The 27913-nt window shown below is 49.9% G+C and overlaps 1 pseudogene; it reads right to left on the bottom strand.

Moving 5' to 3' along the window:
- Positions 1–44: 44 nt before the first annotated feature.
- LOC147081802 (interferon-induced protein with tetratricopeptide repeats 5-like) lies at positions 45–27437 on the bottom strand (annotated as a pseudogene).
- Between the last annotated feature and the right edge of the window lie 476 nt (positions 27438–27913).

The raw sequence follows: 27913 nt of genomic DNA, 5'->3' as shown, positions 1-27913 counted from the left end.
GACTCAGTTTCACAGGTAAATCGGAGACACATTTTAACATTGCTCTATGTAGCTTGACGCAGCTCACGTAGAGCACTTTGAAATTCTTCATTATCGCGATCACACTCCAGGGCTTTCTCAAAGAATTCAATGGCTTCTGATTTCTTGTCATCAACCTGGTGTATTAGCCCCAATATACCAAAGGCTACACTGTCTCTTGAATATTTATTCATTCGATCTTCAGCAATTTGTTTCAATTTTGCACGGCATTTCTCGTTCTTCCAGGTGTTAACTTTGAGTTTTAAGTATTCCTTGAAATGATGAATGGCATTCAGCTGGGATCCCTTCTCATACAGGTGGTACTGTCGATAGTTCCAAAGTATTAATTGTTTATTCAAAAGGTTGTAATCTTTATTTCTAAGCAGGTTGGCGTAGATATCATTGACTTTGGAATATTTTCCACATTTTGCATGGAGTTCCGCCAAATCAAGTATTGCAAAAGTAAGCGAGGGTTTCTGATCAAACGCTGTTTGCAAATGGTACTTGCAAAGTTTAATCAATTTTCTGCTATCTTCACGAGCAAAGTATTGAGAAGATTTTCTCTGCAGTGCAATCAGCTTAGTTTGGTAACATAAGCCAATCTGGTGGTGAAGGAGTGCAGAAGATGATTTAACCTTCAGTGCCTTTTTCAATAGCTGTAAGGAATATTCAACAGATCCTTGTTTTCTTAAAGCTTTGGCTGCCTATTGAATTATATATGGATCATCAGGAGACTTCAGCATTACTTCTTCAAGTAATCCGTAACATTCGTCTGTTTGATTGAATTCCTGTAGTCTTAGAGTCAACATGATCTTGACAAAAGAGTCATTTGGGTTCAGTGCTAACGCGCGGTGTAACTGCTTCACTACCTTGCAGTGTTCAGGACGCTGTGGGTATCCAAAGGTTTCTTTAATTCGAAACAGAGAAGTTGCATAAGCTGCATTCCATTCAATGTCATCAGGATCCCCCTCCAGACCCTTCTCAATACTGTTGAGATACCGCGGCAAACGTGGGAGTCGAGACCAGAGCTATCGAAAACACAACTGCTTTATTCCAACCACATGACAAACAGGAACTAGAAAAGCCCGCGCATCCACTTAAATACTTCCCAGACAGGAAGTGCTCCCGGCAGCCTGTCCCTGCGGGAAACAAGTTGCTGGAGGAAAGGGCCCCCGGCTGGTGGCTTCTGCTTAGACTGTCTGTGCTGCCGTGAGCGGATTATGTCCAGTGGTGGCGTGTCGCCACAGAGCTCCCCCCAGAATCCGCTTAGGAGGAGTGGACGAGTCGTGACGGTGGTCTAATGGTTCTGCCGCAGCGGCTCTGAGTGGTCGCCGGTCTGGTTGGTTGGGTCGGGCGGTTCGCCGCCGGCTGTGCTGGCTTGCCGGGGGGACGGCCTCTAGTTGGAGGCTGGGCCATGGGGACCTGTTCCCCTGGTTCTGTGTGTGCTGGTTTGAGCCGGTCGATGGAGACTGTCTCGACCCTGTCGCCGAGTCGCAGCTTGAAGACCTTGTCCCCGGTTTGTAGTACCTCGTACGGACCGTCATACGGGGGTCGCAGGGGCCCGCGGTGTGCGTCGTGTCGCACGAAGACGAAGCGCGCCTGCTGTAAATTTGGCGGGACGTGAGGTGCGAGTTCGCCGTGTCGGTTGACCGGAAGTGGGGCGAACTGCTGAGCAGAAGAGAAAGAGTCGAGCCACTGCTGTTCGGCCGACCAAGGCTTGGTAGGCTCCGGAAGGAATTCGCCTGGGACGCGCAGCGGTTGTCCGTAGACTAACTCCGCTGCCGAGGACTGGAGGTCTTCCTTGACCGCGGTGCGTAGGCCGAGTAGCACCCACGGTAGGCGGTCAGTCCAGGTACTGTCCTGCAGGCCGGCGCAGAGTGAGGCCTTGAGTGACCTGTGGAAGCGTTCACAAAGTCCGTTGGCCTGCGGGTGGTACGCCGTGGTGTGGTGGAGCGTCAACCCGCGGTTGCGTGCTGTGGCCGTCCAGAGTTCGGAGGTGAACTGGGCGCCTCTGTCGGAGGTTATGTCGGCCGGTACGCCGAACCTCGCAACCCAGGTGTTAACGAACGCCCTGGCGATGTCGGCTGTGGTGGTGGAGGTCAGCGGCACTGCCTCAGGCCAGCGTGTGTAGCGGTCGACCATCGTGAGGAGATAAGTTTGGCCTTGCGATGGCGGCAGGGGACCGACGATGTCGACGTGTACGTGGTCGAAGTGGCGGCTGGGTACCTCGAAGTCTCCCAGGGGTGCTTTGGTGTGCAGCTGTACCTTAGCCCGTTGGCAGGCGAGGCAGGAGGTGGCCCAAGTCCGAACATCTCTGCTGAGGCCGCGCCAGACGAAGCGCTTGGAGAGGAGTTTGACGGATGCGCGGGAACCCGGGTGAGCGAGCCCGTGGAGTGCATCGAAGACGCGGCGGCGCCGGGTCTCAGGGACGACCGGCCTGGGTTGGCCGAGTGAGACGTCGCACGTGACTGCCGTGGCTTCGTGCCCGTGCGCGACCTTGGCTAGGCATAGCCCTGGCAGGCTGGTAGCCGCCGAGAGGAGGTCTGGGTCCGTGAGCTGGCCCGCTGCTAGTTGTGCGTATTCGACCGCGAGGTGATTCGCACAGACGGCGGGACGGGAAAGGCAGTCGGCGACCACGTTGTCTCTACCGGAGACGTGCTGAATGTCCGTAGTAAACTCGGAGACGGCCGCGAGCTGGCGTTGCTGCCTAGCGGACCAGGGTTCAGTGTGCTTGGCCATCGCGTATGTGAGTGGCTTGTGGTCCACATACGCGGTGAAGGGGCGGCCTTCCAGGAGGAACCTGAAATGGCGGACCGACAGGTGGAGTGCGAGAAGCTCGCGGTCGAAAGTGGAGTATTTGACCTCCGGGGGGCGCAGTTGGTGGCTGTAGCAGGCAAGTGGCTGCCACGCGCCATTGACCCACTGCTCGAACACGGCCCCGACCGCGTGGTCGGAGGCGTCGGTGGTGAGCGCGACCCGGGCATCGGCCCTCGGGTGCGCGAGCAGTGTGGCGTCAGCGAGCGCGTTTTTGGTGGCGTCGAAGGCGGCTGCCGTGTCAGTGGTCCAGGCTATGTCCATCTTGCCGGATTTTCCTCGGAGGGAGTCGTATAGGGGCTTCATGAGGGCTGCGGCTCTGGGGGTGAACCTGTTGTAGAAGTTCACCATCCCGAGGAACTCCTGGAGGCCCTTGATGGTTGTGGGGCGGGGGAATTGCTGGACGGCCTGCACCTTGTTGGGCAGGGGGACGGCCCCAGCAGGGGTGATGTGGTGACCGAGAAAATCGATCTCGGTTAGGCCGAATTGGCACTTCGCTGGGCTGAGGATGAGCCCGTGTTGGGCTAGGCGCCCGAACAGGATGCGAAGGTGTTCGAGGTGTTCCTGTTTGGAGGAGCTGGCCACGAAAATGTCGTCTAGATAGACGAATAGGAAGTTCAGGTCCCGGAGGACTGAGTCCATAAGGTGCTGGAAAGCCTGTGCTGCATTCTTGAGGCCGAAGGGCATCCTCAGGAACTCGAACAGGCCGAATGGGGTGATGACGGCCGTTTTGGGGATGTCCGCGGGGTGTACTGGGATTTGGTGGTAACCGCGCACCAGGTCGACTTTGGAAAAGACGGTTCGTCCGGCCAGTCGGGCCGAGATGTCCTGGACGTGTGGCACCGGGTATCGATCGGGGGTGGTGGCGTCGTTGAGGCGGCGGTAGTCCCCGCAAGGGCGCCAGCCTCCGCCGGGCTTGGGGGCGATGTGGAGGGGCGAGGCCCAAGGGCTGCTGGAGCGGCGGATGATGCCGAGTTGTTCCATGTTGGTGAACTCGGCCCGCGCGATTTCCAGCTTGGCCGGGTTGAGTCTGCGGGCGTGGGCAGAAACTGGGGGGCCGGTGGTGGGGATATAGTGTTCCACACCGTGCTTGGCAGCTTTGGCCGAAAAGGTCGGGTTAGTGAGGGCGGGAAACTCAGCTAGGAGTGCCGAGTAGTCGTCCGTGGCTCTGGCGAGGCAGTAGGTCGTCAGGCCGGCCGAACGGGCCGGGGTAAAGGCGCCGGGGATGGGGGCCATAGTGTTGATGTCGACGAGGCGGTGCCTCGGAATGTCGACAAGGAGGCCGTGGGCATGTAGGAAGTCGGCGCCGATGAGTGGGCAGAGGACCTTGGCTGTGAGGAACTCCCAGCGGTAGTGGCGGCCCGCGAGGTCAAGCGTGACCATGCGGGTGCCATATGTGCGGATTTCAGAGCCGTTGGCTGCAGCCAGTGTGATACCCCGTGTGCCGCGTTGGATCTCGAGGGCGGAGGCGGGGGTGATGCTGTGCTGGGCCCCTGTGTCGCACAGAAATCGGCGGTTGGTTCTGTCGTCAGTGACGTACAGTAGGGGCTCCTTCTGCCCCGCGGCCATCGCGGGGGCCGGTGCGGGGGGGGATTTGAAGGAACACGGTGGCGTGCAGCGTTGAGCCCTAGCGCCAAAACGGGTGTGGTAGTAGCAGTGACCCGGAGTGGTAGGGCGGTCGGGCCTAGCGGCCCGGGAAGACCGCGTGGTCGTTGCTGTGAGGTCGGGCGCGACGTCGCGAGCGGCCTGTCCAGAGAGCAGCCGGTCGGCCTTTTCGGCTATATCATTCAGGTCCGTGGATTCAGACTCCACAATGACCGGGCGGATGCTGGCGGGGAGCTGCCGAATGAAAAGCGTGCGAAAAAGGGCGCCGGGATTTTTGTCGTCTGAGAGGGACAGCATGTGGGAAAGCAGGTCTGATGGTGAAGTGTCACCAAGGCCGGGGAGGTCCAGGAGTTGGCAGTGGCACTGGTAAGAGGATGTTTGAAATTTTTTAAGTAGCGCAGCCTTCAGATGTTCGTACTTGCCCTCCGTTGGTGGATTCTGCAGCGCTGCCCAAACCTTGGGGACTGTAGCGTAGGTGAGCGAGGCGACGAGGTAGTCGTACTTCGTGGCGTCGACTGTAATGCCTTTCAGCCGGAATCTGGACTCAGCTTGAATGAACCAGGCTTCGGCGAGGTTCTCCCAAAAGTCTGGTAATTTAACCGTGACTGCGTTTGTATCCGCCATGCTAGCTTAGGATTCGTCCTGAGCGTCGGGGTCACCAGTGTTGAGATACCGCGGCAAACGTGGGAGTCGAGACCAGAGCTATCGAAAACACAACTGCTTTATTTCAACCACATGACAAACAGGAACTAGAAAAGCCCGCGCATCCACTTAAATACTTCCCAGACAGGAAGTGCTCCCGGCAGCCTGTCCCTGCGGGAAACAAGTTGCTGGAGGAAAGGGCCCCCGGCTGGGGGCTTCTGCTTAGACTGTCTGTGCCGCCGTGAGTGGATTATGTCCAGTGGTGGCGTGTCGCCACAATACATTCATTTGCCTCTTCATAATATTTCCTGCCAAATTTCAACAGTGACCAACCCTTCTCCCCGTATACTTCAGGTATCAGTGCTGTATACTGAGAGCCATCAGTAAATTGTTGACAGATCCTCTCCAGCTTGTCGAGGTAGGATTGGGCCTCTGCCAGTTCTCCCATGTGATAATATACCCAGGCATAGTTTCCATAGGTGATGATGATCCATTTTTCAATTTCAAATTTGTGATTCTTCCTCAGAATCTCTTCAGCTTCCCATAAATTATTGAACGACTCCTCACAGTTGCCTCGCATACAGTTTACAAAAGCAAGTAGATTGTAAGCCATGGCTTGATATTTCACAATATCAGACTTTATTGTATAATTTAGTCGTTCCTGCAAATCATCCCACTCAACCTTTTCCACCTGCAGATTCCACGTGAAGTGACATTGTAGCTGAAGTAATTTCGCTTTCAGTGAGTTCCTCTCAATATCACTGTAAGAAATATGTTTAAATATTTATCAGTTTTTGACGTAATAAAACTCACTACGCACTTGGTTTGAGTATAAAGCAAGGCTTTAATCAACTTGTTTCAGAACATGGAGGTCTAGTTGTACTTCACCAGTTCCTGTCTTACAAAATGTCCCTGGAAAGCTGGGCCCATGCCCGAGTACTTATACTCCTTGGACGGCGCCACCAGCTGGCCGTCCAGCTTTATTTCATGAGTAGTTTCTTTATGACGATGAGATTTATAACAGTTTTGTTACACATTCAGATAGGAATAGTGATGGGGAAATGATTGCACTCTGGCCAACCTAGGAACAAAGGAATAAGCAGCTCCAAAAAAGCTGACAACTCAAATTACAACCAGAAGCTCAAACACATGAACAAATGAAAACAACAGACAGGAAAAGACCAGCTGGACCATAGAGCCTGTCCCATACCATCATGTTGCACTTTAACAACACAACCCCATTGCCCCTCCCCACCAGCCAGCCTCGCAGCCCCCCTGAAAATAGGCACAAGAGGGTCCCAGCAAAGATTGTCAAAGGCTCAGGCCGCTGATACTAGGGAACTTGCAGCCAGCAGGAATCCAGAGTCGGATCCTGGGATCTTTCTGATTACATGGCTGAGCTACTCACTGCTTTAACCAGATGAGCCATTGGGAAAACCAAACTCATTCAATTGAACAAGGACCTGTGTCAGCTGTGGCTCAGTGGTAGCTCTGTCACTTCTGAGTCCGACAGTTGTGGACTTAAGTCCCACTCCAGAAACTTGGGGCTTGATTTTGTCAATGGGGAGCTTTTGGAGGCGGGACTCCCACTTTTTGAGTTGTATTCCCGCTTCAATCGACTTGTGGCCAACCCATGCTATTTTCCCTTGATTGACCTTGTTAAGCCCGCCCAGCGGGCTTAGCAGGCCAAATAAGGGACACCTGGTTACTGGTGACATCCGCGATTGACATTTCATCTGTCAAGAGCTTTTGACAGATGAAAAATCAGCATTTGACAGCTCTGTGAAGCTGTCAAACACTGACAATCTGTCTTCTAACTTGAGTCCTTCTACTGAGACTCAGTTAGAGATCTCTCCAGACCAGAAAGCAGAGGCTGCAGCTTTTGACAGTTCAGCGGCCATTCTGCTTTCTGTGCCGGTGAGCTGAGGGACTCCCGAGAACTGAAGGAAGGAAGCCTGCAGGAGAAAGTTAAGGCAAGTAAAACTTATTTAAAAACTTTACACTCACCTCACACACTTACCTCTGCACACAGGCACCCATCACTCACCTGCACAACGGACATCTTGACCCCTCCAACCCCTGCAGACCGACGGTCCGCCTCGATAACTTGGCATGGTTCGGAGCCGTCGGACAGCCTACACTTCAGGGCTAAAAATAGGGATTAGGCAAAAAGCTGCCTATTAACTACCTGTTAACAGGCAATTAATTGGCACTAATCCCCTTCCCACCTCGGGGAGGCGGCTCCCAGCACAGGTCGGGTACCCGCCTCCTGGGACATTGGCACGCAGGCGGGTTGGGGGCGGGATGGGTTCCTGCCCCCCCGATTCTGCAATTTTCCCACCACTCCCGCCCCCAAATCCACCTCCTCAGGGCTTGGAAAATCGAGCCCTTGAGCTCAAAATCCAAGCTGCCTCTTCAGCACTGTACTGAGGCAGTCCTGCACTGGCAGAGGTGAATTCTTTTGGATGATATTTTAAACTCTCAGGTGAACATGAAAGATCCCATCACAATATTTCACAGAATCATAGAAGTATAGAATGACACAGCGCAGAAGAAGGCCACTCAGCCCAATGTGCTTGTGCCGGCTCTTTGAAAGAGCTGTCCGACTCGTCCCACTCTTCTGCTCCTTCCCCACAGACCCTGGAAATTTTTCCCCTTCAAGTATTTATCCAATTCCCTTTTGAAAGTTATTATTGAATCCACTTCCACCACCCTTTCAGGCAGTGCATTCCAACTCACGGTTTAATTTTTTTCCCCCTCATATCACCTCTGGTTCTTTTGCCAATTTTGCTTTATTTGTTCCTGGGATGTGGGTGTCGCTGGCAAGGCCAGCCTTTATTGCTGATCACTAGTTGCCCTTGAGAAGGTGGTGGTGAGCTGCCTTCTTGAACTGCTGCAGTCCGTGTGGTGAAGATACTCCCACAGTGCTGCTAGGGAGGGAGTTCCAGGATTTTGACCCAGCGACGATGAAGGATCAGTGATATACTTCCAAGTCAGGATGATGTGTGACTTGGAGGGGAACTTGGAGGTGGTGGTGTTCCCATGCGCCTGCTGTCTTTGTCCTTTTAGATGGTAGAGGTCGCGGGTTTGGGAGGTGCTGCTGAAGAAGCCTTGGCGAATTGCTGCAGTGCATCTTGTAGATGGTACACACTGCAACCACGGTATGCTGGTGGTGGAGGAAGTGAATATTTAAGGTTTTTGATGGGATGCTAATCAAGCGGGCTGCTTTGTCCTGATGGTGTTGAGCTTCTTCAGTGTTGTTGGAGCTGCACTCATCCAGGCAAGTGAAGGGTATTCCATCACACTCCTTACTTGTGCCTTGTAGATGGTGGAACGGCTTTGGGGAGTCAGGAGGTGAGACACTCACTGCAGAATACTTAGCCTCTGACCTGCTCTTGTTGCCATAGTATTTATGTGGCTGGTCCAGTTAAGTTTCTGGTCAATGGTGACCCTCAGGATGTTGATGGTGGGGGATTCGGCGATGGTAATGCCATTGAATGTCAAGGGGTGGTGGTTAGACTCTCGCTTGTTTGAGATAGTCATTGCCTGGCACTTGTGTGTGACGCGAATGTTATCTGCCACTTATCAGCCCAAGCCTGAATGTCGTCTAGGTCTTGTTGCATGTGGGCATAGACTGCTTCATTATCTGAGGTGTCGTGAATAGCACTGAACACTATGCAGTCATCAGCGAACATTCCCATTTCTGACCTTATGTTGGAGGGAAGGTCATTGATGAAGCAGCTGAAGGTAATTGGGCCTAGGGCACTGCCCTGAGGAACTCCTGTAGCGATGTCCTGGGGCTGAGATGACTGACCTCCAACCACCACAACCATATTCTTTTGTGCTAGGTATGACTCCAGCCAGTGGAGAGTTCTCCCCCCGATTCCTATTGACTTCAGTTTTACTAGGACTCCTTGATGCCACACTTGGCCAAATGCGGCCTTGATTTCAAGGGCAGTCACTCTCACCTCACCTCTGGAATTCAGCTCCTTTGTTCATGTTTGGACCAAGGCTGTAATGAGATCTGGAGCCCAGTGGTCCAGAACCCAAACTGGGCATCAGTGAGCAGATTATTGATGAGTAAGTGTCGCTTGATAGCACTCTCGACGACACCTTCCATCACTTTGCTGATGATTGGGAGTAGACTGATGGGGCATTAATTGGCTGGATTGGAGTTGTCCTGTTTTTTGTGCCCAGGACATATCTGGGCAGTTTTCCACATTGTCGGATATATACCAGTGTTGTAGCTGTACTAGAACAGCATGGCTAGAGGCACGGCTAGTTGTAGAGCACAAGTCTTCAGCATGATAGCTGGGATGTTGTCGGGACCCATAGCCTTTGCTGTATCCAGTGTGCTCAGCCATTTCTTGATATCACGTGAAGTGAATCGAATTGGCTGAAGACTGGCTTCTATGATGGTTGGGACCTCAGGAGGAGGCCGATATGGATCATCCACTCTGCACTTCTGGCTGAAGATGGTTGCAAACGCTTCAGCCTTGTCTTTTACACTCACATGCTGGGCTCCATCATTGTGTATGGGGATATTTGTAAAAGTAACATCAAATGAAACACGGTGACATGAGTCTGTGTTACAACCAGTTGAGGTAACTAAGAAGATAATGGTGCCCCTGATTGAGCTGTTTTTAATTTACACTTTGGAAAGAGACACAAACAGAAGGCTTTGGTAAGAATGACATCAGTAGATGCATCTGCTCCACACCATTTTTTATGATAAGCTTTGAACACCTAAAGGTAGAGACACGAGTCTGTAATGGTACCAGCTGATCTGACTGTAAGAATAGCAAGGGTCAACAGAAAAATGACTAGAGATAATTAGCTTACATCAGCAGAAAACTTCAAAGGAAATACCACTGAGAAAGGGTATAAAAATTAGACTTTCAAATAGGAAGACAGATCCGCTTAAAGGGGCAAAGCGATTCTCGGCTTCAGAAGCAAGCTTTGTAAGTCTACAACTCTTTGAGTCTCGGGGATCAAAAAGGTACCGTATTTGATTTTGGTGGTATCCTGGAATAAGACTAAGAAATGTAACGAAGTTAAGATTTGAGAATAAGGATCTCTGATAATAAGATTGTAAAAGCTTGTTGTATTTGGAACTGTTAATTCTGTGATTGAATCACCAACTGTAAATTACATGTCGGTTCTTTATTAAACCTATATATTTTTAGAATTGTCTCACATAGTACTTCTGTATCAAACTCACGAACTCAATCTCTGTACACTCTTTGGTGAGGAGTTGCAGAATTCTGCAGGAGTTTTCTGGACCCTCATAATATCCGGAAGGTTACAGTATAGCTAAACTTATTAAAAATGCTTTCTGGAGGACTGTAACATCTTCAGGTTGTTCCTTTCCTTTAGGGAGAGGTAGTCCGGACCTTTAGACCCAATTAAGCGTCTTTAGGATTCGGCTACCTCTAACTTTAGTTGAAGGTGAACGTCTGGGGAATACGCCTGATCCGGGGTAGCCCTAAAAGGGTTAGGACTAGTAATTATCCCTTCAAGATGTTAAACCGAGGCACTGTCTGCTCTCACAGATGGACGTAAAAGATCCCATGGCACTATTTTGATGAAGAGCAGGGTTGTTATCCCGAGTCTCCTGGCCAATATTTCTCCCTCAACCAACATAACCAAAAAAACAGATCATCTGGTCATTATCACATTGCTGTTAGTGGGAGCTTGCAGTGTGCAAATTGGCTACTGCATTTCCCACATTACAACAGTGACTCCACTTCAAAAGTACTTAATTGGCTGTAAAGCGCTTTGAGACATTCGTGAAAGGGGCTATATAAATGCAAGTCTTTCTTTCTTTCATGGGTCCAGAGTCAATGTTGAGGATTCCCAGGGCCACTCCTTCCCGACTGTATACCACTGTGCCGCTACCCCTGGTGGGTCTCTCCTGCCGGTGGGACAGGACATATCCAGGGATGGTGATGGAGGAGTTTGGGACATTGGCTGAAAGGTATTATTCTATGAGTATGATTATGTTGCTTGACTAGTCTGTGGGACAGGTCCTTAAAACCTTTAAACTGTTTCCTCTGGTTACCGACCCTTCTCTAAGCTCTCTCTGTTCCTGCACCCCATTTAAAATTGTACCATTTAGTTTATATTGCCTCTCCTCATTTTTCGTACCAAAATTAATCACACTTCTCTGTGTTAAATTTCATCTGCCATGTGCCTGCCCATTTCAACAATCTGTCTGTGTCCTCTTCAAGTCTGTTACTATCCTCCTGACTCTTGACTACATTTCTGAGTTTCGTGTCATCTGTAAACTTTGAAATTATGCCCTGTATTCCCAAATCCAGGTCATATATATATATCAAAAAGAGCAGTGGTCCTAATACCGACCCCTGGGCAACACCACTGTACACTTCACACCAGTCTGAAAAATAACCGTTCACTACAACTCTCCACTTTCTGTCCCTTAGCTAATGTCGTATCCATGCAGCCCTTTAATCACATGGGCTTCAATTTTGCTAACAAGTCTATTATGTGGTACTCTATCAAATGCCTGTACTTGCCAGGTTTATCCATCTTCCCTTTTTTAAACATGGGTGTAACATTTGCAATGCTTCAGTCCTCTGGCACCACTCCCATATCTAAGAAGGATTGCACCTGCTTTTTAAAAGTGTAAGGGGGAGAAATTCGGTTGTTAGCGCCACCGATTAACGCCTAAAGAGGCCGACAAGTGGGGCGCTAGCCAATTTCCGGGTGGGCGCAAGGCACCTAGCGCCTCGCCCCATATTGAGCATGCATTTAGCGCCGGCGCTAAATCTTAGTGCCCGCTCATGGGCGCAGGCTGAGTGTGACGTCATTTGAGTGTGCAACGCCTTTTGGATGCCCCGGACCGGAAATTCGGTGGCGCCGCTCCCCTCCGTAGCGCCTGGCGCTAATAGTGACAGCTTACCTGGACCTTACCAAGTCGCTCTCGGGCTGGAGGAGCGTTATTTAAAGGGGACTGGTGTGGTTTAAAAGCGGCAGCCATTTTTGGAGCACAACTTCCTCGAGAGCTACAAACAGTTGCTGAGCTGCACACTGAGAGCCATTTGACCACCGAGCCAGCGCAGGCAGATGATCTTCAGCCTTCTGACCATCACCTTGCTGTTGGTGAGCCTTGACAATGGGGAACCTTCCTGTGGGCAATTATTATGGGGGCTGCATTGGAGGGGAACGTCCTGCTGCTAAATCATCTGGAAAGGGCACTGAGACGCTGGGAGAGGGGGGCAGGCATTGCCAGACGGAGGAGGGCCAACAGACATCGCCACAGCAGACCTTACGCTGGCAGGGTTTTCCGACAGCAGTTTTCCTACATGAACATGCCGGAGGAGCAGTGTGTCAGAAGGCTGCGATTTAGAAAGGAGGTGGTGACTGAGCTGTGCCAGCTGCTTCAGCCAGATCTGCAGCCTCAGATAAGGTGCAGGACATCTCTGTTGGTGGCTGAGAAGATGTCTGCTGGCCTGAACTTCTACGCGAGCGGCTCTTCTCAGGCTGCGCGTCAGAGGCTGATCAGATGTAGCTTCTAGGCCCCTCTCATGGAATGCTTGCTGCCATTCCAAGAAGAGGAATGGAGCCGGTCTGATACCCCCAAGCCTGTGAAGGGCAAAATGCATGTAAATAGCAGGCATAGCCATTGTAAATGAAGAAAGTGTTTCATTACACAAAATGTGGTTCCTTCAAACATGAGAAAGCTATGGCAACAGAAAGCAAAAGTAATACACTGACACATAACTGACTCTCACACCCGGGAGACTGTCCAAAACATAAATCACAATACGACCATCTTCCTTGGCCTTGATTGCACTGCGCCAACCAAAGCATCCAATGCCCCATCAGTGAGGCGTTCCGCCCTCTGCCTCACCCTTTCCATGTCTTGCTAGGCTGGTGCACCACAGGTAGGCTCCCACCGCTTTGAAGGCCTACAAGGCAGTGAGTGTGTCTGGTGATGCCAATTGCCCTGCCCCTTTAAGAGCTGGCCGGCGCCACTGTGTCTCAGGGAAAGTGATTATTGAAAGCATCTTTGCTGCGCCCCGCCGCCGCGAAATTGGGTTGCGCCGCCAGGTTAGCGCCTTAAGAGCAGCGTGCAGCACCTGATTTAGCGCCGCAATCACCTTTAGGGGCGCTGCAACCCAATATCGCGCTAGGTGGTGCTAAATTGCGCCTGGCACTAAACTTTGCGCATCGCCGGGACTAGCGCCCCAAACGCGGCTATACCGAATTTCTAGGCCTAACTGTTAGAGACTTACCCTCCTGGAGAAACTTGGAAAAAAACGTAAGTTCCAGGCGCACGCCCTGCCTCTCCGGCATACGCGTTTGACCCCTGAACCCCTTCCTTTAAGGGAACGGAATTTCCAGCTTCCGGTGCATGCACGAAACCGACACTTTCGTTGGGCCTACGGGTGAGTACCCAGTGCGTACTCACCCGTGGAGACCTGAATTTCTGGGCCAATAAGTTGGCCTCAACTGCCTTCTGTGGTAGAGAATTCCACTGGTTCACCACTCTCTGGGTGTAGAAATTCCTCCTCATCTCAGTCCTAAATGGCTTACCCCTTATTCTTAGACTGTGACCACTGGTTCTGGACTCCCCGGCCATCGGGAACATCCTTCCTGCATCTAGTCTGTCTAGTCCTGTTAGAATTTTATAAGTTTCAATGAGTTTGAGGGCAGAGCCTCCGCAATTTCCAATATTACTTCTCTCAGCAACTTAGGAGGCATCCCATCTGGGCCGGGTGACTTTTCTACTTTGAGTGCTGCCTACCTTTTAAGTACCTCCTCTTTATCTGTTTTTATCCTATCCAATTTCTCTATTACCTCCTTCTTTACTGTCACATTGGCAGCATCCTCTTCTTTAATGAAGACAAATGCAAAGTACTCGTTCAATACCTCATCCTCCACATGAAGATCTCATTTTTGATCCTTAATGGGCCCACCCTTCGTTTGACTCCCCTTTTAATATTTATACATTATTAAAAGACCAATGAACACTAGAACCCTCCATTCCCCGTTACCCCACCTACATTATTACCCCTATTCCCCATTACCCCCCCTTCATTACCCCCCATTCCCTGTTACCTCTCCCTACATTGTCCCCCATTCCCCGCTGCCAAACCCCTGCATTTGCTCCCTTCACTTTCCTGTCAGAGCTGCTGTTGTAGAGAAAGTGGGAAATGGTGAGAGAAAAAGTGAGAGGGAAGGGGGAGGAATAGATTGGCATTATCGTGCTTTATTGCCAATGAGTATTGCAGGGCGATTCAGCGCAGGTTCCTTGATCTCGCTGGGAGACCCTCTCCTTCTCAGCTGCTGTCCTTCTCCAGGCTGCTCTCGGGTCTCTAGTCATCTCTACGCTGCTCTCTTGAGTTTCTCCCTTGAACTCGTCTCCTCTCCAAACAGCTTTCGGGGCTTTCTTGCCTCTCTTTACCTTCCTGCATGCACTGCCACCTCCCCCAGTCTCCCCATGTTCCGTGTGACTGTGATAATGTTCAGATTATCTGTTTAAGTGATGTTGGTTAATAGATACAAAGAATTACATTGAGTCTACAGCACAGAAACAGGCCATTCAGCCCAACTGGCCTGTGCTGCTGTTTATGCTCCACACGAGCCTCCTCCCATTCCATTTCATCAAACCCTATCAGCCTATCCTTCTATTCCTTTCTCCCTCATCTGTTTATTTCACTTCCCCTTAAATGTATCTATGGTACTCACCTCAACTACTCCTTGTGGTAGAGACTTCTACATTCTACAGGTTTCTCCTGAATCCCCTATTGGATTTACTGGTCACTATCTTATATTGATGGCCCTAGTTTTGGTCTCCCCCACAAGTGGATACATATTCTCCTGTTTACCCTGTCAAACTCTTTCATAATCTTAAAGACCTCGAGCAGGTCACCCAACAGCTTTCTTGTTTCTAGAGAAAAGAGATCTACAGGTAAAACTTGGGTAGCGCCCCCTTTGGAGATTAAAGGGGAGGGGCCTGGCGCATCGCGTCCCAGCGTCCAGCTGTGCCACCAGGGTTCGGGAGTGCCAGCAAACAGCACACAAGAGTACTGCCGGGCTCACAGAGAGCAGCCGAAACCCCGTGTGGGGGCTTCACAGGGGCCGGGGACAGCAATGGGGGCAGGTGTTGGAAGGCGGCCAGCAACAAAAATGGCCGCTCGCCACCTCCCCTTTAACTAACGCTGCCCTGGCCGCAGGTAGGCCCCACTGACCCTGGTGGACATAGCGTCCGGCGGTAAGTCAGGGGGCGCCACCCAATATTACAGCTGGGGCATGAGCGGGGCGCTGCGCACGGCGATGACATCATCGGCGGTGGTGCAGCGCTAACGGTTAGTGCCGCCGCTAACCTCCTGCTAAATTTCGCTTGGTTGAATTTCAAAATTGGTGACATGTATGAACAGAAATGGGGTAATCTTTAATCCCCCAACAAAATATGAGCCAGTTCTGTGGATCAAAGTGTTTGGGTTGACCCAAATAATAAATAAGTCGCCAATGTTTCTGCTGAGTGTAAAACCAGCTCATGAGGCTTAAAAATTAACAATAACATTCTCAAAATGAAGGACAACTTAAGACAAGCTGAAGCAAACTTGGCTCAGTGGGTAGCACTGTCGCCTCTGAGTCAGAAGGTTGTGGATTCAAATCCCACTCCAGAGACTTGAGCACTTATTCTAGACTGACAGTTTAGTGCAGTACTGAGGGAGTGCTGCACTGTCGGAGGTGCCATCTTTCAGATGAGACATTAAACCGAGGCCCCACCTGCCCTCTCAGGTGGGCAACTCAAAACAGCTGGAAAAGAATCTGGAAAGGGAGGGGGCGGATGCTGTTGTTGTCCTCCATCTCAGGATTATTAACCAAACCATGTGCAAATTGGCATCAAGACAAACAGATTAGGAAAGTCAACACGTGGCTAAAGGAGTGGTGTGGGAAGTAGGGCTTCCATTTCTTGTGACACTGGCACCAGTACTGGGACAGGCAGACGCTGTACCATTGGGACGGGCTGCACCTGAACTGGGCTGGGACCATGGTCCTTGCGGAAAGGATAACGAGGGCTTTAAATAAGACTTTAAGCTAATAACATGGAGGAAGACGTGGGGGGTGCGGGGAGGGAACTGCTAGAAATTACAGAAATCTAACAATAAAAGAACCAGGGAAAGAAAGTAAAGGACAAACTAATGGAAGGAACAAAGTTAACACGAATGGCCAGTGATCAGATCAAGACATAGAGCATAAAGGTAAAATAACTACTAAAAACAAAGAGAGAGGAATAATAAATGAAAACAATTTAAATTGTTTGTACAGCAATGTACGTAGTATTCAAAACAAAATGGATGAACTGGAGGCAATAATTGTAGAGAGGACCCGGATATAGTCGGGATGACTGAAACATGGCTACATAGAGAACAGGATTGGCAACTAAATATTCCAGGATACAACACATTCATGAAGGAAAGGGAAGGAATGAGGGGAGGTGGAGTAGCTGTAGTAGTTAATGAAAACATAATGGCAGTAGAAATAAAGGATGGAACTAGTTTAGGGCCTAGGATGTGACTAGCATGATAGATACAGAATGCAAATGGATTGAGTTAAAAGCTAAGTAGGGATCCATCACTCTAATAGGGGAATATTATAGACCACCAAATAGTGGAAGGGAATTTCAGATATAAATATGTAAGCAAATCTACAAGTTGAGTAGCAGGCATAGAATAATAATCACGGGGGATTTCAACTACCCTCAACAAAACTGGCAGGAAGAAGTAGCAAAAGGAGAAAAGGGAATTGAGTTTTTACCGTGTATACAGGACGTCTTTCTCACTCAGTACGTAAGAAGTCCAACAAGAAAAGAATCGCTGCTGTAATGGGTAATGAACCAAACCAGATAGGATTGAGAGTGACATAAGTAGGTCAAAGACTAAGGTAACTGATTGGAAAAGAGCAAATTATGAGGATATGAGGGTGGAACTAAAGAAGATAAATTGGGAAAAAATCTTGCAAAACAAAGAGACCGAAAAACAGTGGGAAATCGTTAAAGGGTAATCGATAGCGTTCAAGAGAAACATATTCCACTAAAAGTTAAAAACAAAAAAGCTAATTATGGGGCACCGTGGACGAATAACGAAAATTGATATTAAAGGAGAGGAGGACAAAAGGGAATATGAAGAACTTAGGAGAGAAGTTAAAATAACAATCAGTAAGGCAAAGAGGAATGGCAAAACAAACAGAAATATAAAAAGAGCTAATAAAGTGTTCTATAGAAACATATATAACAAAAGGGAAATTGAAGTAGTGATTGGTCCACTGAAGGATGAGCAAGATAAACTCACAGGTAATGACAGAAAAAGGCAGAAGTATTGAATAACTACTTCGCCTCAGTTTTACAAAAGAAGCTAACAAAATCGATACTTCACTAGAGGATGAGCTTAAAAAGAATATTAATACAGCTGGGATAGAATGGGAGAAAATAATTGACAAACTAGCTGAACTAAAAAATGATAAACCCCAGGTCCAGAAGTTATGCGACCACACAGACTCAAGGAAACTAGGGAGGAGATAGCAGAGGCACTAGTTTATATATTTCAAAGTTCCATAGACCAGGGGATAGTGCCAGAGGGCTGGCAGTTATGGTGTTCCAAAATACAAAAAGGGAAATAGAACAAAACCTTGGAACTTTCGACCAGTCAGCTTAATATCAGTGGTAGGAAAGACACTGGAATCTATACTAAAAGAAGTGATAGTAGAGCATCTAGAGACAGAAAATGTAATAAAAATAGTCAGCATGGATTCCAAAAGGCTAAGTCATGCCTAACTAACCTGATAGAATTCTGTGAAGAGGTAACAGAAAGAGTAGACAAGGGTAATGCAGCCGATGTCATATACCTGGATTTTCAAAAGGCCTTCATTAAGGTACCACACGGTAGGCTCATGATAAAGGTTAGGGCATGTGGAGTCAGAGGACAAATAGATGAATTAGTAGCAAATTGGTGAAAAAATAGAAAGCAAAGTGTAGGGGTAAAGGACAATTATTCAAATTGGAGGAAGGTAAAAGTGGTAAAGTGGCAGAGAGGTTTAGGGAGGGAATTACTGAGCTTTGGACCAAGGCAGCTGAAAGCACGGCCGCCAATTGTGGAGCAATTAAAGTCGGGGTTATAAAAGAGGCCAGAATTGGAGGAGCGCAGAGATCTCAGAGGGTTGTAGGGCTGGAGGAGTGTACAGAGATAGGGAGGGGCGAGGCCATGGAGGGATTTGAAAACAAGGATGAGAATTTTAAAATTGTGGTGTTGCCGGACTGGGAGCCAGAGTAGGTCAGAGAGCACAGGGGTGATGGGTGAACGGGACTTAGTGTGAGTTAGGATACGGGCAGCAGAGATTCGGATGAGCGAAAGTTTATGGAGGGTGAAGATGGAAGCCCGACCAGGACAGCACTGGATTACACAATTCTAGAGGTAACAAAGGCATGGATGAGGGTTCCAGCAGCAGATGAGCTGAGTCAGAGGCAGGGTTGGGTAATGTCACCAAGGTGGAAGTAAGCGGTCTTGGTGATGGAGCAGATATGTGGTGGGGAGCTCATCTCAGGGTCAAGTACAACACCAATGTTTGAATGCTCTGGTTCAGCCTCAGATAGTTGCTAGTGCGAAGGATAGCATCGGTGGCTAGGGAATGGAGTTTGTGGCGGAGACCGATGGTCTTCCCAATATTTAGTTGATGGAAATTTGTGCTTATCCAGTGCTGGATGTTGGACAAGCAGTGTGACCAATTAGAGACCGTGGAGGGGCCAAGTGAGGGTGGTGGTGAGGTAGAGCTGGGTGTCATCAGCGTACATGTGGAACCTTGGGCTATAGATTCGGTGACGCCCCACCAGCACGTTTGCGCCGGAAATTTAGCGCCCGCCGCCGAGCCAGTTGTGCCCGCCCCAAATTCACTTTCAGCGCCCCAAAGCGGAAGCGGGCGCTGGTACAGGGTGTGCCCGCCCCGCTTGGGGCGCTGAAAGTGAATTTCAGCGCTGCCGGTCCCGCTGCGCCACCCGATGCGGAGCGGCAGGCTGCTGTACTGCAGGCCTCCCCCTTCTCTTAAGGGGGAGGTGCCTGCAACGGCCGGAACCCCGTTGAAAGTGCCGGCAAAAGAGCCCGGCACAACGGCGAAGTGCCGGGCTCCACGGAAACCAGCCGGCAATGCCGCGGGGGGGGGGGATGGAGGAGGCCGGGGAAGGAGGTGCGGGCAGGTGGCCGCCGAAAAAGCGGCCGGCCGCACCTCCGCTTTAAATAGCGCCTCTAAGGCTGCAGCACGGCCAGGTTTTCAAAACGTTGTTAGCGGCCGCCAAGGAAGAGGCGGCCGCTACTGAAGATGGGGATCGGCGTGGTTTCGGGCGGTACCGGGGCGCTGCGCACACCGATGACGTCATCGGTGCCGGCGCAGCGCTACCGGCTTACGCCGATTTAAAGGCCCACCTAATTTCAGCGGCGACGCAACTTCCGGTGCAACCCACTCTTGCGCCCCTAAATGGGCGCAAACCCAAGGGAATTTCTAGGCCCTTATGTTTTATTTTGGGATGATGTTGCCGAGGGGCAGCATGTAAATATGAAATAGGAGGGGGCCAAGGATAGGTCGTTGGGGTACTCCAGAGGCAATGGTGCGAGAGTGGGAAGAGAAGCCACTGCAGGTGATTCTCTGGCTATGACTGGATAGATAAGAATGGAATGAGGCGAGTGCAGTCCCACATAGCTGGACTGCAGAGGAGAGGTGTTGGAGGAGGATGGAGTGTTCAACTGTGTCAAAGGCTGCAGACGGGTCGAGAAGGATGAGGAGGGGTAGTTTATCATGGTCACAGCCACATACGATGCAATTTGTGAATTTGATAAGGGCCATTTCAGTATTGTGGCCGTGGAGGAAATCTGATGGAAGCGGTCCAAACATGGAGTTGTGGGAAAGATGGGCATGGATTTGGGAGGTGACAGCTGTTCAAGGACTTTGGAGAGGAAAAGGAGGCTGGTATGCAAAGAGGGGACAAGGATTGGTTTTCTGAGGAGAGAGCTGATGACGGGAGAGTTGAAGGGGAGGAGGAAGTACCAGAGAGGGAACCGTTAACAATATCAGCTAATATGGGGGCCAGGAATGGAAGTTGGGAGATCATCAGTTTGGTGGGAATAGGGTGGAGAGAGCATGAGGTGGGTCTCATGGACAAGTTGAGCTCGATGGGAGCATGAGGGGAAAAAGGAGAGAAACTAGAGAAAGATCTAGGGGGTGATTTTATCAATGGGGACGTGATGGAGGCGGGAAAGCTGCTTGTCGGGTATTAGTCCCGCCTCTATTGATGTCCGGCCAACCCACGCTATTTTCCCTTGAGTGACCTTGTTTTGCCCGCCCAGCGGACTTAGCAGGCCAATTAAGGGAAAGCTGGTGACAGAGAATGTCAGCCTATGATGTTTCATCTGTCAAGATTTTTTGACAGATGAATTGTCATCGTTTGACAGCTCTGTGAAGCTGTCAAACACTGACAATCTGTCTTCTAAGTTGAGTCCTTTACTCAAGGCTCACTTAGAAAGCTTTCCTGAGCAGAAAGCAGAAGGCTGCTGCATTTAAGAATGCAGCGGTCATTCTTCTTTCTCTGCCGTGGAGATGAGGCAACTCCACAGCCGAAAGGGATGAAGCCTGGAGGAAGAAGCAAAGGTAAGTAATCTTATTAAAACACTTTAGACTCACTTCACACACTTACCTCTCCACACTTGCACTCATCACTCACCTGCACAGTGTACTTTTCGGCCCCTCCAACCCCTGCAGACCCACGGCTCGCCTTGCTGACCCTGGTGAGGTTCGAAGCCATTGGGAAGCCCACACTTTAGGGCTCAAAATAGGGATTAGTAAAAAAAACTGCCTGTTAACTACCTGTTAAGAAACAATTAATTGGCACTAATCCCCTTCCCGCTTTGAGGAGACAGGACCCGGCACGGGTCGGGTACCCACCTCATGGGAATATGGCACGGAGGCGGGTTGGGGGCAGGATGGGTGCCCACACCCAGATTCTGCCATTTTCCCAGCAGTCGGGCCTCCATACCCACCTCCCCAGGACTGGGAAAATTGCCCCTGTGAGTTCAGGGCTAGGACAAGGGGGAACCTTAGCGGAAATTTAGCCTGGTGGTCTGGGTGAAGAGAGGGAAGTGAGAGAGGCAGCTAAAAGGATGGTCTAAATCTTACTGATAAAGATGTCCATGAGCTCTTCATAGTTTTGTTGGAGGTGAGGGTAGAGGAGGCAGGGAATTGGGGTTTAAGAAGACTGTTTGTATTGGAGAATAGAAGGCAGGGGTTATCATGGCAGGATGATCCTGGGATAGTGAATAGTTTTGGCAGAGGAGAGCAGGGCCCAATAGTGCTTTATGTGGTCCAGTCAGATCAGGTGATGAATAGCTAAGCCAGTTGTCCGCTATAAATGCCTGGATGCTTTGGACTTAAGGGAGTGGCGATGAGGGCCATACCAGGGGGAATGACCAGGGTGAAAGAGAGCAATGATTTAAATGGGGACAAGGGCCTCAAAGGTGGAGGTGAGGGTGTGTTTGAGCAGATCAGTAGCTGCAGAAATGTCGTGGTGAATGGAGGGCCAAAGGCTAGACAGTTGGGAATTTGAAAGTGCAATTGTAAGTGACTTGGGGAGAATTAATTCCGGGGGGTTTGAGGGTTTGGGGGATGTGGGTGGAGAGTAATACAAGGAAGTGATCATAGATGGCCTTATCTTTGATTGACACGATGGAAGCAGTGAGGCCAAGCGAGATGACAAGGTTGAGGGGGTGGCCGTGAATATGGGTAGGGGAGTTTATATGGAGGGAGAGATTAAGGGAGGATAGGAGGACAGTGAAGAGAGCCTGATGGAGTTGAGATGAACTTGAAATCACCGTGAATGAGTTGTCGCTTGGTGTAGAGGCTGAGGGAGGAAAGCAGTGAAGATATCTCAGTGAAAAATTTGGCATGGTACTTGGGTGGGTGATAGAGAACGAAGATTTTAAATAATAGGCGAAAGGGTGGAACAAGGGGGGATGCTTGAGGGAGGAGAAGGTGCTGGAGGAGCAGGGTGAAAAAACCAAGGTGTAATTTGGTGCTAAGAACCACACTGTCACCACTGCGGTTTGGGCGTGTTAAGTGGTGGAATGTATAGCCAGGCGCGGAGGCTTCAGTTAAGGGGAAACTGTCATCACCCCTCAGCCGGTTTCTGTCAAGGCCATGATGTCGATGCAATCATCCACAATAATTTCGTGGATGGCAAGGGCCTTGTTCACAATTGAACAGACATTCTCGAGGGAAATGCAAAGAGGGGCGTTGATAGCTGATCCGCTGGCAGAGTCCACAGGTTCAGCCTTGGGAGGGGTGAGCGGGACGGGAAGGAGTTGGAAAGATGACCCCCCAGTGGTTGCGCTGGGCGGGTAGGTTGGCGAGAGAGCAGGATGAGGCAGTTGGGTTTGCTGCTCCTAAGAAGGGGGTAATGAGTGCCTTGAAAATGCCACAAGAGGCACAAAGAGAGCAATAGGCTTATCTAAGAGGGAGTCGAGCCTGGGACGGTGGCAGGAGAGTAGGAAGGTGGAGGAGTGCTGAAGGGTTGGGGTAGGGATTTGGGAGCACAGAGTATCCGAGAGGGGAAAAATGACAGGAGGGAGGGGTCTAGGAGGGGTCTTCTTCTTCTTATGTCCACGGACAGTCTATACATAGCCCAGCCAGAACTGGACACATTTTTGCGGCTTGCTGTTGGATTCGGCAAGATCTGCAATAGTGCAGGGTTCCTCTAACGATGGGCACTGCAGGAGATGTTGCATAGTCTGTGCCTCAGTTCCACATTCACAAGTTGTCGGCTGGTTGAATATCCCCATTTGCTTAGTGACAACTTTGAGCAACCTACACCGGTCCTAAGTCTGTTAAGGCACTTCCAGGTTGCCCAGTTGCAATTAGAAAAAAAAAGGGGGAGAAAAAAGGAGAAATAGAAGTGATGGGCTCAGGTCTGGAGCGGCAGCCAAAATGCGCACGTGAATGGACACAGGGAAACTCATTTACAGAGCCTTGGTTACATAGCAAGGTTAGGATTGATCTGTCCTGGTAATAAATGGGGAATAAAAAGGAGACAATAGGAGGGAGTCCAGAGTTAAATTCAGAGGTCCCGTGGTGGGATAAATTTGAGGTAGTTGGGTGGAGTCAGCTTGGAGCATCGACGAACTGATGTCCAGGTTCGGAGACAGGTGTGGAGGGTGAGTGAGTCTAGAAACTATTTGAAGGGTGGAGTGTCGGAGGATGCACTGCTGGAGGTATTTCCGTGGGAATGAAGAGCCAGGAGGTGTGTAGAATCGATCGCGGGCCAGAAATCAGTGGCGAGGCTGGAGCTCACCATAAGATCCAGAAGCTGTGGAAAAATGGACTACGGCCCGGGAGAGTGAATTATTGGCCAGGAACCACGCTGTAGTTGAAGCTGAAAAACCAGTAGGACAGCCAAGTAAGTGGTGAGGGGGGAGTCCTGGGGCAAGGGAGATTCAAGATTTCATTGTGGGGCCCTGAGGAGCAGTTCTGCCCCTCCTGTCCTGGTCCACAAGGAAACCAAATCATTTTTTTTGGCAAACTTACCTTTTGTGACTCTTCTGGCCCACAAATCAGGACAGGAAAGGAGTGGTAAGTACCACACTCCATTTTAATTGCCCCCCTGCCCGGTTTCCGCTAGGCGGCGGGGGAGGGATTTAAAATTGGGACCACAAAGTCAGTTAGAAAGGGAGAGCCGAGCTGGCAACTGACTTGCTGTGTATGTTATTTTATTTCTGGAAACAAACTCCTTGCTCAGTAGTCCAAATGCAAATTTAAATACAGAATAAATTTAAATGATCTTTACCTCATAATTCTGATTGGATGGAAAATTCAACAAATTCATTCTTCAACTTTCGCTCCAATGGTGTGTTGATCGAGCACAGTGCTCGGTGTGTTATCATTTCCAGATTATTTGTTTCCTGAATGTGAAACTAGAAACTGAACCTGTTAAATGCAACTAACCACCACTGTTTTACAATCTGCCTTCTCACCAGATGAGAATTTTAAAATTGAGGCGTTGCTGGACCAGGAGCCAATGTAGGTCAGTGAGCAAAGGGGTGATGGGTGAAGGGGACTTGGTGTGAGTTAGGGTACGGGCAGCAGAGTTTTGGATGAATTCAAGTTTCTGGAGGGTGACAGATGAGAGTCCGGCCAGGAGAGTGTTGGAATAGTCAAGGCGAGAGGTAACAAAGGCCTGGATGAGGGTTTCAGCAGCAGCTGAGCTGAGGCAGGAGTGGATTGGTGTGACGTTACCGAGGTGGAAGTAAGCAGACTTACAGATGGAGCGGGTATGTGGTCGGAAGCTCAGCTCAGTGCCAAATATGACAGCAAGGTTGCGAATGGACTGGTTCAGCCTCAGGGAGAGGGATGGAGTCGCTGGCTAGGGAACGGAATTTGTGTTGGAAACTCCCAATATTTAGTTGGAGGAAATTTCTGCTTATCCAGTACCGGATGTTGAACAAGCAGTGTGACCAATTGAAAACTGTGAAGGGGTCGAGAGAGGTGGTGGTGAGGTAGAGCTGGGTGTCATCAGCGTACATATGGAATCTGATGCTGTGCTTTGGGATGATGTCGGTGAGGGGCAGCATGTCAATGAGAAACGGAGGGGGCCAAGGATAGATCCTTGGGGGACTCCAGGGGTAATGCTGTGGGAGCGGGAAGAGAAATCATTGCAGGTGATTCTCTGACTATGACTGGATGGATAAGAATGGAAACAGGTGAGTGCAGTCCCTCCCAGCTGGATGACGGGGGAGAGGCGTTACAGGTGGATGTTGTGGTCAACCGTGTCAAAGGCTGTAGACAGATCGAGATCAACGAATAGGGATAGTTTACCACAGTCACAGTTACATAGGATGTCATTTGTGACTTTGATAAGGGCCGTTTCAATACTGTGGCTGGGGCGGAAAACTGATTGCAGGGATTCAAACATGGAGTGGCGGGAAAGATCGGCATGGATTTGGGAGGCGACAGCACATTCAAGGACTTTGGAGAGGAAAGGATTTTGGAGATGGGGCTGTGGTTTGCAAGGACAGAGGTGTTAGGGATCATTTTTTGAGGAGAGGGGTGATGACAACAGATTTGAAGGGGATGGGGACAGTACCTGAGGAGAGGGAACTTTTAACAATATCAGCTAATATGGGAGACAGGAAGGGAAGTTGGGTGGTCATCAATTTGGTGGAAATAGGGGTCGAGTGAGCAGGAGGTGCGCCTCATGGACAAGGTGAGCTTAGAGATGGCATGAGGGGAGATTGGAGAGAAACTAGAGAAAGATACAAGTTCAGGGCTAGGACAGGGGGAAACCATAGGTGAAGTTTGTCCCGGTGGGCTAGGTGAAGGGACGGAAGCGGCAGATGCCGCTGAACGGATGGTCTCAATGTTCGTGACAAAGAAGTTCATGACCTTCTTATACTTGTTATTGGAGATGAGGGTGGAATGGGCAGGGAGAAGGATTTAAGAAGACTGTTTGTCATGGAGAATAGAAGCCAGGGGTTATCATTGCAGGATGATCCTGGGATAGTGAGCAGCTTTGACCGAGGAGAGCAGGGCCCGATAGTGCTTTATGTGGTCCAGTCAGATCTGGTGATGAATAGCTAAACCATTTGTCCACCATAAAATTCAAGTCTGCATCCCTTGGACTTAAAGTAACGGCGATGAGGGCCATACCAGGGAGATTAATTAGGGTGAAAGAGAGTAATGGTTTAAATGGGGACAAGGGCATCAAAGGTGGAGGTGAGGGTGTGATTGTGCAGATCAGTAGCTGCAGAAATGTCGTGGTGAATGGAGGCTAGGCAGTTGGGAATTTGAAAATGCAGTTGTAAGTGAGTTGAAGAGAGTTTTTTCCAGGGCTGGACACAGAAGGAAGTGGAGTTGGGAGGGGAAAGGGGGAAGTGGGTGGTGAGCAATTCAAGGAAGAGATCACAGTTGGCCTTATCTGCGATTGACATGGTGGGAGTAGCGAGGCCAGGTGAAGTGGCAAGGTCGAGGGGGTGGCCGTGAATATGGGTCAGGGAGTTTAAATGGAGGGAGAGATTAAGGGAGGATAGGGGGTCAGTGAACTCAGAGGAGAGAGAATGCTGAGTTGAGATGGAGGTTGAAATCACCGAGGATGAGAAGCCAGTCGGTGTAGTGACTAAGGCAGGAAAGCAATGCAGAAATCTTGCTGGAAAATTTGGCTTGATATTTGGCTGGGCATTAACAAACGAGGATTTTAAATGAGATGCGAGAGTGTTAGAACAAGGTGAGATGTTCAAAGGAGGAGAAGGTGCCAGAGGAGCATGGAGACAGACTATGGTGTAATTTGGTGATAAGCCACACCACCACAGCCGTTTGGGTGAAGCCAGTGGTGAAAGGTATAGCCTGGCGGGGAAGATTCATTTAGGGGGAAGAGGCCTTCATCCCTCAGTCTGGTTTCCATCAAGGCCATGATGTCGACATCTAAATGCTGAGATGTACCACAACCGCAAAGGTTATCACTCGCTGAATGTGCAGTTGGTGTGTGACCTTGCTCAGCACATCATGATGCTGAATGCCCGGTATCCTGGCAACAGTCATGATGCTTTTATTCTGCAGCAGTTCGCTGTTCCCTCAGTCTTTGAGCCACAGAGGTGCCTATCGGGTGACAAGGGCTATCCACTGACCACCTGGCTCATGAGTGCACTTCGCAACCCAACCAGAGCATGCATACAATGAGAGCCAAGCTGCCACATGGAATCTGATAGAGCAGACCATTAGCATCCTTAAACAATGCACATGGATGTTGACAAAATGGTATGTTGTTAAGTTTCCGTTGTTTAGCAGAATTACATAAAAATTATTACTTTGAACCACTTTCCTGTGTTGCTCATTCTTGGTTGCTAGGTGGCAACTCCCCTATTCAGTTGCTTGTTGATGAATGGGAAGACATGAATTGACAGAGAGCAATGCAGGGTGTGCAATGGGTGCAGGGTTGGTCATAGGACTGTTTTGTCTCAGTGGCATTGGGTGGGGAGAGTGGCAATTGGATATGATTGTTGCATCAGTCCAGTGGTGGCAACTAATCTGTAGCCTCTTCTTCTAGGAGAGAACTGAACCCTAGAGCTGTAAGGGAATCCCTATCATCACGGGCAGCAATGTGAACAGATGGTGATGCTTTGGGGTTGCCATCTTAACCCTCCTTCTCCTCTCTCGCCTTCCTCTTCCTCCTCCTCAGATTTATCTGCAGATGATATGTGCTCAGCACTTTGTTTCTCCTGCACCTCCACGATCATTCTGGAGACCCTGTTTGGTGAGTACTGAAAGCCGCCTCCAGATCTGTCCAGGCACCTGAAGCGCATCTTGAGCATGCTGATCTAGCTGTCATATGGCTTTTATTATAGTGCTCTTGGATTTCTCACGGGTGTCATCAGCCAAGTTTGATGGGTGTATCCTTTGTCTTCTAATAGTCACCCCTTAAATCTGCTGCAGGTCCAAAGAGGTCAGAGAGCTTAGACGGCTCAAGGATGAAAGCATTATGGCAGCTCCCCGGGAATCTGGCGCAAACCTGCATAAACCTTTTCTTGTGGTACGACACCAGCTGCACATTGATGGAATGGATCCCCTTGCGGTTTAAAAGTACTCCTGGTGGGGGTGCGCAGATTGTCATGCGTGTGCAGTTGATGATGCCTTGCACCTGTGGGAAGCCAGCCAGAGACACAAACCTGAGTGGCCGCCAATACTGACTAACTTTATCAGAGGCGAAATTGATATAATTGCTGGCCCTGAAAAACAACCCATTGATGTGCAGCCAACTGGGAGATCCTGGAAATGTCTC

This window comes from Somniosus microcephalus, unplaced genomic scaffold, assembly GCF_052327205.1.
Source record: "Somniosus microcephalus isolate GS21.2 unplaced genomic scaffold, FLI_Smic_1.0 scaffold354, whole genome shotgun sequence".
NCBI classification, from domain to species: Eukaryota; Metazoa; Chordata; class Chondrichthyes; order Squaliformes; family Somniosidae; genus Somniosus; species Somniosus microcephalus.
Note: the sequence above shows the minus strand (reverse complement) of the source record. Positions and strands in the feature narration are given on the sequence as shown.